This window comes from Lepidochelys olivacea (assembly GCF_965140295.1).
Source record: "Lepidochelys olivacea isolate rLepOli2 genome assembly, chromosome: 11".
Classification (NCBI taxonomy): Eukaryota; Metazoa; Chordata; order Testudines; family Cheloniidae; genus Lepidochelys; species Lepidochelys olivacea.
The window spans coordinates 76,668,291-76,682,683 of NC_140421.1; positions in this window are offsets into that span (position 1 = coordinate 76,668,291).

The following is a 14,393-nucleotide window of genomic DNA, read 5'->3' on the forward strand; positions in this document are numbered from 1 at the left end:
CTTGGTGTGGCGCTCTGTCCCCCTTCAGCAGCACCTAGACCAACTAAAGATGTGTGAACCTCCTACAGTCTTGGAGAGGAGAACAGGTCTTTTAGCTCACGCAGTAGAGGCTCGTCCATTAAGCTCCACAGGTCCCCCTCTTTGATCCCAGCTGACGACAACGGGGGTCTGTGGGTGTTAAACATGCACCACATAGGGGACACTGAGGCACACACAATATTCATCCAAACTATTATGAAAAATTCCCACTGCACAACAATCCCGTTATTAGGCAGCTCCCTGGCTCTAACCCAGGGCTGGTCAGACACACGGGAGGGCTCTGTGGCTGCAGAGAAGCTGCCCCTGTAACGCCAACCATGCAGATAACTGTTCCCTACCCTGTGCTCCTGGGCAGCCTCCTCCATGGGAACCACCGTGCGAGTGCGGTGCGCCCAGGATCAGTCACACACCAAGCAAAGGGGGGGGCTGATCCTCCTCGCGGGAGAGTTTCAGAGCCTCCTGGTGCCTGTCACCCACTCTCTGCCCCTCGGGCTCTGGCCCCGCCTGCAGCCTCAGGCATTTCACTAGCTCCACCAGGTTCCCCAGCTGCCCGTGGGGATGCAGGTCTCTCTGCAGGGCGCTTTCTCTGCACTGGGGGCAGGAGAAGTTTTGGCTCCGGCTCCCCCCAGCACTGGCTGAGGCAGGCCCGGCAGAAGTTCTGCCCACACTCAATGGTCACTGGGTCTGTGAAATACTCCAGGCAGATGGAGCAAGTCACTTTGTCCTGGAAGCTCTCGGCCAGGTCCCCGGCAGCCATGGCCCCCCCGCACTTTCCTGAGCAGAGGAACTAGCCAGCAGCCCTTGAAATCTTTTTTTTGAGTCGATTGCACAACCAGGAGCCAACCTCCCTCACTGGCGGGAAATTTAAACAAAACCAAAACCAATGCAGAAGCCGCGCCCCCAGAAAAGCCCCCAAACAAGCAACCAGCTACTTAAAGAAATGAAGAGGTGATTTAATTACATACACAAAGAAGCCAAGGCTGCTCCCCTGTTTCGACGTCCGAGGATCACATTAGCAATGGGAGTCGGTGTTCAGCTCTTTGTCCTCTGTGACACAGAAATCCTTCTCCTAGTCACTGCTTTCCAGGCTACCGTTCCCGAGGCTCTAGGTGCGGCCACCCGTCTCCATTCCCAGCTATAGGGCCTTGCTTTTGGCTGCATTTGTTTTACTAATCCCAGTTTACCAAACTCTCCAGGCTGCTCCATACAACGGCCCCATCATCAGCATTATTTACCACTCCTCCAAGCTGTGTTAGCCACAGTGATTTTATACTTCCTTCCAGATCGTTAAATAAAAAGTTGAGACGTGAGGGGGCTACAGCCAATCCCTGTGGGGCCTCATTAACAGCTCCCCCATTCAGTGATGATGCCCCATTGACAGGTACAAGGTCAGACTTGGGGTCACAGAGCAGGGGGATTATTTTCCTACTGTTTTATAATGCACCTCATTTATTTATTCACAGGCTCCACCCACAGTGTCTGTCACTGTTGTATCTGGGCCCTTCTGGGAGAAGTCTAGTCTCATTTACACTGGATCCACTCCAAAGTGAATCCAGGCCATCCCTCCCAGCCTGCCCACGAATGCTGTCTGTGGAGATCTATCCCAGGAAACAGCCTCACTCAGCCATGCTAGGGCTGGTGCCCTGATATCTTGCCTTCTGTGGAAACACTCCCAATGGCCTTTCCCCTCCCCCTTCCCGCACATGCTGCCCCAGGCTGGGCAGATCCCATCTGTCTAGGGTTTGCCCCGCTTCACCTGCCACCTTTCCACTCAGGGGACTCAGGGCACTTCAGTAATTCAACAAATGCCCTTGCTTTATTAGCACTGTGTCCAGGCCCTACTCAGGTACCAGGCCCCATTGTGCCAGGTGCTGCATACATACAGAACAAACAGACAGTCTCTGTCCCAAAGAGCTGCAATCTCCCTGCTTCCCTTCTCCCTGCAGGAAACCCTCTTTGCTACATCTTGGACCCGCTCCCACTGCTCTCTGGGTGATTGGCACTTTCACTAGCTCAGGGCCTTGGAACATTTTCTACGTGTTTCTGAGCCTCCGAACCATTTAATAAAATCACATCTCTGGGTGAGTTATGGCTTTGCTCCTCCCCCAACAAATGGGAGCGTCCTGAATGCAGCCAAACAGCTGTTTTGTGGTGGGCAGAAGGCCCTGGAAAGGTGGAGGAGGAGTTGGTCAGCGGGAGATGCTCTGGGGGATGGCAGAGCTTGGCTGCCGGTGGGTGCAAAGCACCCACTAATTTTTCCCCATGGGTGCTCCAGCCCCGGGACACCCATGCAGTCAGCGCCGATGATGCCCTCCCCCAAATCAAAAGTCCTCGAGATTTTGGGTGCATCTCTCCATGTTGTAAATGTTACCAGCTTCTGTGTGTGCGTGTGTCTCTCTGGGTGGGGGGGTCTGTGTGTGTTGATGCTTAAGTTGATTGTGAGGTCACGGATGCCAACAGCAAAGACTGTTCGGCCTCAGCATTCTTGCCCTGCCTTCAGTCTGCCAACTGCCTTGGTTGACAACGGCTGGTGACCCAAGGAGCTGCTGAGAGACGCGGACTATCCCTCTGTCAACAACTTCTTGCATCAGCTTTTTCCACAGGTTTTCGACAAAAGATGAGTTTTTACAGAAGGTAATTCCCACATTCTTTTCCTGCTCCTTCGATCGCACATGACAGGTTGGTGCCTCCTTCCCCTCGGGCAGGGGTGGCCGACCTGGGGCTCCGGGGCCGCATGCGGCTCGTCAGAGGTTAATACGCGGCTCCTTGCACAGCGCTGACTCCGAGGCTGGAGATACAGATGCCAACTTTCCAATACGCTGTGGGGTGCTCACTGCTCAACCCCCTGCTCTGCCCCAGGTCCTGCCACCTCTCCACCCCTTCCCCCAAGGCCCCTGCCCCTTCCCCCGAGCCTGCCATGCCCTCGCTCCTGCCCCTTCCCCACCAGAGCCTCCTGCGCACTGCAGAACAGCCGATTGCGGCGGGCGGGAGGAGTGGGGAGGGAGCGGGAGGCGCTGACGGGCGAGGCTGCCGCTGGGCGGGAGGTGCTGGGGGCTGGAGGGGGTGGTGGATGGGGGGCTGCTGGCGTGTTACTGGGGCTCTTTGGCAATGTTCATTGGTCAATTCTGCCTCTTCTCAGGCTCAGCTTGGCCCCCCCCCCCGGTGCAGGGACGGGTGGGGGCCAGCGTTGCAACAGTCAGGTCTCAGCGTTCCGTTTTGATTTGAATGTGGGCATCTCTCCCTTCTCCGTCTGCTTCAGCCTGTCACGGTCTTTGGAGGCAGATTTCGATGCTTTTATCTTTCAGCAGACTAGCATGGGTGAATTTCCATGGCTATAACCTAAAGGGAAGATAAAAAACTGGTGTAGAATTTAGACTGATAGCTCCATCAATAGTATTTCCCTCGGAGTTGCCCCTAATGCACTCCTTGCCTTCAAGTAGTGAATAGAAACCGTCTGTCTCATGTCATGATTGTCTAATGTATGTGTATTGAGACAAGATCGGTCTCAGAATGTACATGATTGAAAGACACAGAAATGAGCTCAGATATGCAGAAGAAATCAATCTGAAGCTATTGAAAGTGACCCAGCTCCATTCCCATCCCCTGGCTGCCATCTTGGTAGTTCTCTCAGAAATAATCTCATGGAGAGAGACTTCAAAACTCTCTACAAATTCTACTATTCCCCCATTGGGCTACAAAAAACAGACGTGTTAAATCCCCCCTGCAATCCCTTTCCAGAAAAGGGGTTTAAATAAACTGCAGCCTAAATTTGTCATGGGTCTCGCTGTGATTTCTTTGTCATTGTTTGGGTGGCCTATTGTTCTGATTGGACGTTATAAATCGTATGGGAAATTCTTCACTTAAAGTTTACTGGTTATTTTCCCCCTGCTAATACAGTCCAGATTTTGGAATAGTTGAGAATAAGTCAACATATTTGCAGCTGCTAATCCATCCTTCCAGACCCTCAAGCCTTCTAGATGACAATCCTTTGTTCCTTTTACTGGCTTCTCTGGGAACAGAGGTGTCTTGGTTTTCGGCTTGGCCCTGTCTGTTCCCAGAGTCCCAACATTCTGTGCACAAAGGAGTAGGGTTAATAATGAAGCATTTTTGCAACTAGGCCCCGGCAATGAGCAAAGAAAACAGAAATTGACCTTGGCTGAAACCTCAAAGCATCTCCTCTTGGACAGGAGCAGCAATTTTCATCCTAGCCGTTAAAGGCAACTTGAGGTTCATAAATTCAGTTTCAACGGCTCTAAGGCCAGCCCTGATCATCTAGTCTGACCTCCTGCATAACATGGGCCCTGGAACTTTCCCAGAAGAATTCCTCTTTCACCATGGTCCCAAGTGTCTTCAACTGGGGCTGGGTCTAGTCATGGGGGTAGAGCTCAGTGATAGAGTGTTTGACTGCACATTAAGTGGTCCTTGGTTCAAATCGAAGTGCCCCCATTGAAGCCTTTGTTAATAAGCAGCAAATTTCAAAGAAACAAAGGATTCAAAAATGAACTAGATAAATTCATGGAGGATCGGTCCATCAATCGCTGTTAGCCAAGATGGGAAGGGATGGTGTCCCTAGCCTCTGTTTGCCAGAAGCCAGGAGTGAGCAACAGGAATGGATCACTTGATGATTCTCTGTTCATTCCCTCTGGGGCACCTGGCACTGGCCACTGTCGGAAGACAGGATACAGGGCTAGATGGACCTTTCGTTTGACCCAGTGTGACCAGTCTTTTGTTGCTTATATTCTTTTGTTGTATGAACCAGTCCTGACTATTAGAGGAGCAGATGGCTTCAAAAGACCACTCTCTTGGATCTGGGAATCCTGGGCAGACTAATTCCCTTCCTTTAGAGTAGGACAGAAAAACCCATTTCCTCCGTCTTTCTATTCCAGGCTTCGTTCCTTTTTTCAAAGACTCACCTCTCGGGAGCACAGAGAGAGCCATGTGCACACGGTGTTCGTCCAACCGGCAGCCATGGAGGCATGCTGTGCCATCAGCCAGCAAGAACAGGCCTTGCCAGAGAAGCCCACGAGAAGCAAATGCTCGTGGAAGATCCTATCAGGCATGAAAAGACTCTGTGTCTGTAGCCAGTCTGACAACTCAATGGCAGATAGCGATGAGGAGAGAACAGTTTCCTCTCCAAGAAGGTGGACGTGCTTTTCCCTGAAGAAGGAGAAGAAGAAGAAGAAGAAGAAGAAGAAGAAAGCAGCCAAGAACCAGGTGGCGTCAGAGGAGGAGAAGCTGCAGGAGAAGCAAGACCAAGTTGAACTGGATCTCACAGGTGAGGATACAAATCACATGGTTAGCAAGGAGCATGTGAGGAATACTCTCACCAGTCAGTCTACAAGCCTTATGGAAGCGGGGGAACGGTCCCGCTATTGTGGGGAACTTTCCTGGCTTCTGCACTTCTCCAGTGAAATGGGCTAGAGGAAGGATCTGAGTCCTCACTCCCACTTCCTTTCCCCAGAGGCCTCCCTGCCCTGGAGGACTCCCCTTCCACTCTCCTGTCTGGCAGAGTCCTCGTAACCCCAACAAGGCTGGGCCCAGGATTCCTGGGGGGCTCGACCCCCAACCTTGCTGTGGCAACCCAGGACAGGGGCTCGGGAGTCCCGACTCCGGGGTGCTCTCTCTGCACTGGGCGCTTCCCTGACCCACTGATCATTACATACGATTTAAAGCAAATACAGTTTATTTAATCAGCAATTAATTTAAAAAAGAATAAGGAAAAATGGGAAAGATGAAAGGAAAACACATCACCCCGCTCTGTGGCAGGGAACGTCACAAACCATGTCTCTGGAACGTCAGGGCCGTTCACAGTTGGTTCCTCGTAGGTCCCAGGCCCCTTCTCCGGCCCTGGCTGTGCCGCAGGGATGCAGCGGGTCGGACACTTGCTCTGGTGGTGACCACACCCCTCCGGGCTTTGGGGAGTGGGTCCCTCCTTCCCGCCGGGTTCAGATCCCCCTCCCAGTCTGGCCTGCAAGGACCCTCGGCTGGGGGTGTCTCTCTGCGCTGGGCCCTTTGCCAGGGTCCCCCCTTGGCTGGCCCCCGTTGCTCTCCGCACCCAGCCCCAGACTGCTCCAGCCCCAGCCCCACTGTTCGAGCTCCGGCTCCACCCTGCCTCAGCACGGATGCTGCTGCTCTGCCTCCAGCCCCCGGGGCTGCTTCTCCGGCCCCGCTGGCTCTGTGGCTGCAGCCCTGCTCCCAGCCCAGGGTCTGCTCTCCCTGGGCTGTCTCTCTGCCCCGCTGGCTGGCCCGCCTCTGCTCCCCAGCTCAGCTCGGGCCCCTGCTCTCTCCTTAGCTCGGCCCCACGCTGCCTGAGCCAGGCAATTCCAGCTCACGCGGAGGACGGGGACCTTTCTGACCCCCTGACTCCGTCATTAGCCTGCCCGCCCTGTCAATCAGGCTGACCTGGAGCGTTGGCCTCTCCCCATGGCCCCTGAGGACTGTCAGTATCAGAGTCCTGGTTTCCCATCCATCTCTGGAATCCAATTAGTGCCGGATCCTCTTGGAGAGGGTGGCAGAAGTCCATCGCTGAGGTGGGGAGAGCTGACAATGTCAGGTCACCCCCTCTTGGGTTCTGGCCCTGTGGGATGGGGAGTACTAACATTGCTCCAGGCTGTAAGGGGAACAGAGAGGCTGGACGTTGGAGGAAATCATTTCTTTTCTCCTGGATGTTAGGGGGCTTATTCCTTCACCCACTTACTTCCCTGGTCCTTCTCACATGAACAGAGAGCAACAATACCCGAAGTCCAAAGGTGCAAACAATTCGATGTTTATTGGGGTGAACTTCCAGCAAGCATGATTCCAGTTTCCTTCCTTAGTATCCTCCTTCCCAACTCTGACACCACAGAGCCTTACACCTGTGTCCCTGTTCCCATTCCTACCCTTAGCCAAACATGATTCCAACTTCCTTACCCCCATTTCCTTTTCCCATCTCCCCCTTTAGCAAAACATGATTCCAATTTTCTTACCCCCATTCCCATCTCACACACCCACATGCCCACCCCTACCCCCACCCACTCACTTCCTCATTGACTACAGATTATATAGTAAAACTTGAGTTCTGCTTAGCTTTACCTTAACCAATCATTTTCCTGAAATTTAACTAACTAATCCTAACATATTGTAACATGATTATGTAACCAATTATATCCCACCACCTTAATTAGTTTACACCCAGCAAAATTAATTATACAGCAGACAGGAACAATCACAGAACCAGAGAGATTATACAGACAAACAATAGCAAAGTGAAAAGGAGTACTTGTGGCACCTTAGAGACTAACCAATTTATTAGAGCAAAGTGGGAACTATAATGACAAAACAATACCGAAGTGAGGATTTCACATCCCAGCTATTGATAAGTGAGTTCTTGCCAGACAGGATGCTATCAAACGAAGTTTCCTTTTACATTTTCTCGGCACTTCCCTTTCTCTGGAGGTGATAGGAATACAATCCTGTCCTGATAGTGCCTAACAGTCAATAGCACCTTATTTCAATGTGACTAGGTTGGAATGTGAGGATGTGACCGGTCGCTTCCCAGCTTATGGCTGCCTCTGCTGCTTAGCCAAAGGCCTGAACCTAAGCACAGGGCCACAAACTGTCACAGTAAGAGAAGGCCCTTACACCGGCAGACAGTGATTTCTTTCTTTTATACCTCTAGAACTAGCCAAGCGATAAGAATACACCTAAATTCTTAGAGTCTAGGCCTTTACAGACAGGCCTGAATATCTATATCCTAACACTGGATCGGGTCCCTTTCATCAGGAAAATGCTCCCGAGGTCTCAGCAGGTCACAGCTGGGAACCGTACCAGAGCTGAGTCACTCCTTCTTGGGGGGTTAAATGCAAAACGAGGCCTGTTGCCCGTCACTGACGGGAAAGGTGGGCAAGGGGAGAGGAAGAGTAGAAAAGAAAAGAAACCGGCGCCGAGATAAGAAGAAGTCTTCTTTGGTAAAAGCCCCTGGCTAAGAGGCATGAGATCGGAGTTCTCTGCTCAGCTCTGCCAACAACCTTCAGTCCGACCCGGGGCAATTCGCTTCAGGGCTCTGTGCCCAGCTTCCACCCTCTGGAAACCAGGGAGAAGACATGGAAAAGCAAAATGTTAAGAATGTTTCTTTCTGCTGCAGGGACGAAGAAGGAGCCGTCGGAGACGAAGGAGAAGTGGGAAAAAGGGAGCCCAGAAGAGCAGGAAGAAGAGCGCGCTCCCATCTCCTCATTAACGAGCATCTCCCCTAGGACGATGGTAATGACGCTGTGTGGCTGTGCTCATGGAAAGCACCCCTTGCTGTGTGTGTTCATATCTCCCGGAGCTGGGATCTCTGACAGGAGAACGACCTGCCCCTTGCTCAGGGGGCTGAAAAGGAACACTCTTGAAGTGTGATCAACTCCAGCCAGTCTTTACGAGTTTCTCTGGGTTGTCGAAGGAGGCCCAGTTTGACAAGGGGGTTTAGGCACCTCAAGAAGCCCAGAGGTGCTTCGTGGGATTGGCAGACGTGCCTGGCTCAGGTGCCTGATTCTGAGGCACTTCCCATGGCTCACAGGCACGGCTGAACGTCAGACCAGGCCCATCCCTGCCCTTGTCGGGGTGACCCGCATATCTCCTGGCTGTGGGGTTCTGGCCCATCTCGTAGCACCAGGACCACTTCGAGACAGAACCGATGAGTCTGCTCTCCAGCCTGAGCTAACAGCCGCATGGGTTTTAGCTCCTGTGGCAGGGGCTCCTGCATTGAGATCCCAGGTTCGATCCCGCCTGCCGACATCTGGCTCCGTCCGAGTCACAAAGGCACCTCGACGCCCTTGTGACTCTTGCTGTCAGGGACAGAGCACCCAGAGCGCATACAAAAGTCTGCAATTCTGGGAGCTCCTGAGGTGCCGGGGGGCTGGAGTGTGGAGGCGAGTCGGCCACTCCGGTGTGCTCTGCTGCGTCCTCAGCTGCGGGCATCCAGGACAGACGGTGCTAATCCAGCGCCACGCAGGCCAGCCGCAGCAATCCCCAGGGGCTGCCCTGGGACACCAGGGCAAAGGCCTCCAGCACCCCAGGCCCTGGGTTAAGGTGACCCTGGAACCGGGCCCCCAGGAGTAACATTGTGCCCAGTGAGTTCTGACCCACAGGAGCCTGGCCCCGGAGGCCCACGGTTTGGGGTTCTCCTCAGCCAGGCAGACTCGCTCCTTCAGTCTCAGCTACTTTCTCTCCTGCCGGCGATTCCTGCCTGTTTTCTGGCAGCGCCTCACGCTGCGGGGTGGGGAAGGAAGAGGGCGTTTCCCTTTGGGCCCTATTCTCACTCCTTTCCTCGCAGACACTGTGGGCTGCCAGAGTTGCTGAGCCAATCTCCTCAGCGCTCGAAGTGGGATGGGACATGGGGCAGGTTCTCCAGTGACCTCTCGGCGACACTCAAGGAGCAACTTGAATGGGCTTTGCAGGACATTGAGGCTTTCTTAGCAAAAGCTGGGCGTCCTGGGAGGAGGGGCTAGAGAGGGAGGAAATGGGGTGGCCCTTGGGGTCCCCGCACTGCCCGAGAACCTCCCGTCTCTTCTCAGGAGAGGGGGACAGAGCGTGGACAAAAGGCTGAGGAAACCTTGGCACCGGGGGAGGCTTTTTAAGAAACGGGCTCAGCCGGAGTCTCCAGGCTCCCTCGGCGCTGGCAGCCTCCCCCGGGGACAGACTGTGCCAGGGCAGCTGCCCGAGGGAAAAACTCAGTCCCCACAGGCTTTGTCCCTGTTCATTGCAGACCCTCGAGGAGCACCCTTCCTCAGACCCGCTCCACGCCCTGCTGATGACAGCCGTGCAGGGTCTGACAACACCCACCCTGCAGACATTTAGAGCCGCAGAGGAAGAGCTGAGGGCCATCGTATCTCTCCACGGAGACAAGATGGAGAGAGTAAGAGACGCCCGCAGTGGGGCAGGGGGATGCTGGGCAGAGAGGGGGACGGGAGAATCGCCTCTCCTAGGAAACCGTTCCTGGGACACACTGGCATGGTACTTTGAAGGTTGGCTCAGCCCCTTGCCATTCAGCGCTTGGCCGCGGGGATCCGCGGCGTCAGGTTTTGAAGTGTTCTCTGCCCGAAGGAGCTCTGACACTTCCCTGAGGACGCCCAGCCACACTGAAGGTGTGTGACAGCCCCAGCCCGGGCAAGGCAGCACTCACCTAGTCTGCTGACGAGCCTCCACATTAGGCTCCAGGAGCAGACATGGTTTCCTCAGACATGCTGCAGGGCCTTGTTTTCCAGCTGAAGTATCAGGAAGAATTTGGCTTTGCACGTCTCTCTCTGTCTCTCCCAAGCTCTGATCCCGTTTCCCACCCCGCTAGCAGAACAGGTCACCAGAATCCCCCACCCAGGGCTGTAACTCCTGCTCCTTGTTCGAGAGAAGCAAGAGCCATGACCAATTCCTCATGGAAGAGCCCTCGGGGGCGGGGCTTGTCCCTCTCGGGTCTATCTAGCCTGTGCTGCAAACTCTGCAGCAGGAGCCTGAAAGCCTCCTGGCCCTATGGACTTGGGCTCCCAGGGCTGGCACTGTGGGGCCAAAAGAGGAATGCAGACTCTTCTGGGCTTGGGCTGGACTTTGATCTCTGAAGCCCAGGGAGGAGAGGAGCTTCAGAGCCTGGGCTCCAGCCCAAGTCACCACGTCTACACTGCTGTTCTTGGTGCCAGAGCCTGAGCCCGAGGGTAGAGAGCCGGCTTTAAGATTTGTTACGGCAGGTTTTACAATCCCGCAGCACAGAGGTTCTCCTTAGGGCTGGGTCTGGAGCTGGCTCGCCCCATCCAACTAGCCCGGCCTGCCATCTCTAGGATGGGCTCTGGGGTCTGGAGCAGTGGTTCTCAGCCTGCGGCCCAATCAGCACAGAGCTGTGCCCCATGGGACATCCTCAGGGCCAAACAGGTAGGATTGGATGTGGCCCACAATGGAAACTAGGTTGAGACCCCTGGTCTGGAGGAACTGATTGTGCTAGAAAGAGCAACAGGAAGCTGCAGAGACTGAGGAAAGGCTCCTGCAGGGAAGCCTTTGAGAGCAGGGCTGAGAGCAGTTTGCCATGGCAGGGAAGGCCCTGGGACATCAGGGGAGTTTCGGCTGTGCCCCCTGTTAGGTTTTGGGGAAGGCTTTTGTGTGTGTTTCTGAGCTTTAAGGTGCTAAACCAGACCTCAGGAAGACTGGGGTTCCTGGACTTGTCAAAGCCTCTTTCTTCAGATTAGGGAGGAGCCAAGATGGGAAACTGAGGTCAGAGGCGGCTTGCAGGGCTGCCAGGAGGGGTTCTCTGGGAGGAGGCCACTCTTTGATTAATCCATCCCTCAACTTCCTGGCGTTCTTCCAGGTTGGAGACGTCGTGGGAGGGATCTTAATCTGGCTCGACAACGTCTGTGATCCCAGAGCCAGAAAAGCAGCGCTGAGGGCCACGGCCTTGCTGGCTCGCTCCCACCCCCAGGACGTGGTTCTGACCTGTGTGGCTCACACGCTGTCATCGCACAGGTAGGAAGCTGCTCTGTTATCACCTCAGTCTGTTATTTCTCTTCCTGCTCCCACTGACAGGCCACAGGCCGGGAAGGGTCCCTGGGGCTCACACAGTTGGAGGGAGTTTCCTGCTGTGCAGAGAGCTGTCCATGCTTACTAAGAGGAGATGGCCAGGCCCAGCCGCTGAGGAGCCAACCCCTCCTCCTGCACTCCCCGGGATGGAGACGTGCCAGTTTTCTGGAGAATTCCAGCATTGTCCTGATTTCTATGGGTCACCCACTTCCTCTCAGATCCAGTACAGGGCCAATAAATGACTTTGGGGCTCACTCAACATCCCTGGCTCATGAGGTCTGGCTGCTCCTTAGTGCATGAGAGAAGGCAGAGACGGAAAAGGCCCATGAGCCCCATCTGTCTATCCCCTGCAGACCAGGGCAGGATTGTTACCTGTCGTCAGATCCCTAGTTATTCCGTGGCTGAGGAATAGGTCAAAAAATACACTCATTCTTCTGGAGCTGTGCAGCAGAGGTAAATCTCTGAAGACAGAAATTTCCAGCCCTTATTGTTGCAAAAAAGACAAAAAATCATCCACACATGACCAGAGCGTAAATGCAGCGCAGCCTGCCTGAGTCTGCAGACAGCCGGCAGTAATAGCTCTGAGAGGGGTGAGTGCCTCTTTTCATCTCAATATGGTGTAAACTCTGAGTCCTGCTGGTTATTGCTGGTCACTTTGCAGAGTCATCCATCTGAGGTGTTGAGAACACAATCCCCATGTCCCTAGGGGCCGTGAAACCCAACTTGGACCCTAGCCAGAGGTCACAACTCCGGCTTTCCTCGGCATCTTCTGCAATGCTGTTCTGCACTGCCCAGAGACAAATCTGTGTCACATGGGAGAGCAAATTGAAGAGCAGCATGAAAGAAATTGAATTTCTTGCCCAATTCAGTTACCAGAGGAATACAGTGTTGGTTTTCATATTTCTTTGAGTGTTTGATTTGTAAACCTTTCAGGTTTGAATTCCTTAGAACAGCCACAGTGCTATCCAGGGGCTGTGCTCACAAGCTGTAGAAACTCGGCAGCCACGGCACAGAATTTCAGTCAAGCTTCCTGAAGACCTTGCTTCCAGGCCATTTGCTCTTGATTTGTCCAACCTAGCTCTCAGTGTCCCCAGGGCTTGACCACCATGTCCGAGCTTCCTCACCAAACTTGGAAGTCAAATGACTGGAAGTCTTTTGGATCCGTCTGCAGTCTTCCTCTGCAGATGCCTGCGGGCACCAGCAGGACTTAGATCAGCAAGAATGGAGAGAAGAGAGGAGAGGGATTTCAATACTAGTTTCCTTCCATCTCTGTCACGCTGGGCAGTACAATTTCCCCTTCCAAGCTCCTGAATCCTCTCCTATCAGGGCATGTTCTGATTCAGTGTCTGATCCCATCCACCACACTGCAGTAGGATTGAGGTGCTTTGAGACACTTGGTCAAACGCTGGGTCTCAGTTACACCCCCAAATAGACAGAGTAACTCCAATGAGGTCAGGCAAGTTCCTCCGCACTGACCCTAGCGGAAGAGAGCCGAATTTTGCAGTCTGCAGTGTGTTGGTCACTCTGTGGTCAGTTCATGGTCACTGTTTGGAAGCAGTGGTGCTGGCTTCAGGAACAATAACCCATGAGGGGAAAGGAATAAATACAACGTTCTCTGAAGGGACTTGCCCAGCCTCAGCCTCCCCCCACCGATTGGTGTCTCCACTGAGAGACGCCTTTCCTGCCTACATTGCAAGCCTCTCCCTGGGGAGGGCGAGAGTTGGCCAGGCAGGGAAGGTCTGACTTCTGTTTCTGACTCTGCAGATGTGCCCTTGAGCTGTGGAAGGCCTTGGGTGAAGAACCCCAGCTCACCAGGGAGGTGCTGCGGCAGCTGCTGGACAAGCTCCAGCAGAGACGCCGGGAGGAGAAGAGCGGCTATGTGTCCCTGGCTGTAAGTGAGATTTGAGATGTCACTTTGTGAACCCACCACGGCAGGGAGGATGGTGCATCTTTGTGTGTGTGTGTGAGCTTCGCCCCTTCTGAGCTTCAGGCCACAGCTCCACTACACAGCTCAGCTGACCTAACCTCCCTCGGCTCACAGCCGCCACAGCAAGCCCATCCCTTGGGTGGGGCTGCACTTTGCTGCTTGTGTCAGCCAGGGCCGGCTCCGGGTGCCAGCAAAGGAAGCCGGGGCCTGGGGCAGCCAATAGAAAGTTGGGGCGGCACGTCCGGGTCTTCGGCGGTAATTCGGCAGCGGGTCCTTCATTCCTCTCTTCCTCTTCAGCGCCACTTCGGGGGCAGCTCAATCGGGTTTTTCTTTTCTTTCCCTTCTCCGCTTGGGGCGGCCAAAAAGCTGGAGCCAGCCCTGGTGCCAGCAGCGCACGTCCTCACCAGAAGCGCTTGTCGTGATTCCTCGGTCAGGGTGGGGCATTGCGGGGAGGCTCCTGAGGGTCAGTTGACATAAACGACGCGGTGTCCATGCTGACACTGCATCGACCGAACTTCATTGACTTGGACTCTCTGCCCCTTGTGGACGTGGAGTTATGAACTTGGCCCCCAGGGGCAGTTCTGCCAATGGGAAGGAAATTCCATAGTTAGGGTGATGCTGGGTGAGTGGCCTTGTGTGGACCTAACTCTGTCGTGTAGACCAGGCCTTCGTGTGTCCTGGCCACCTCCAATCAAACCAAAGAGGTGTAAATAAAGTTTCCCCCAGGTAAAAGTTACAGATCTTAAGTGGTTTCTCTGCTGGTACCCTGGCTCAGTCGTCTTCTGCTTTAGATGGCCCTTTAGTGAGCAGGTGCAGTTCGGGCGTCTCTTGGAAGTATCCAGGTTTCTGGCTTTGTAAATTGTGGCTAGAAACCTTCCCAGCATGGGATCTTGAGATGTCCAGTACGTTGGAC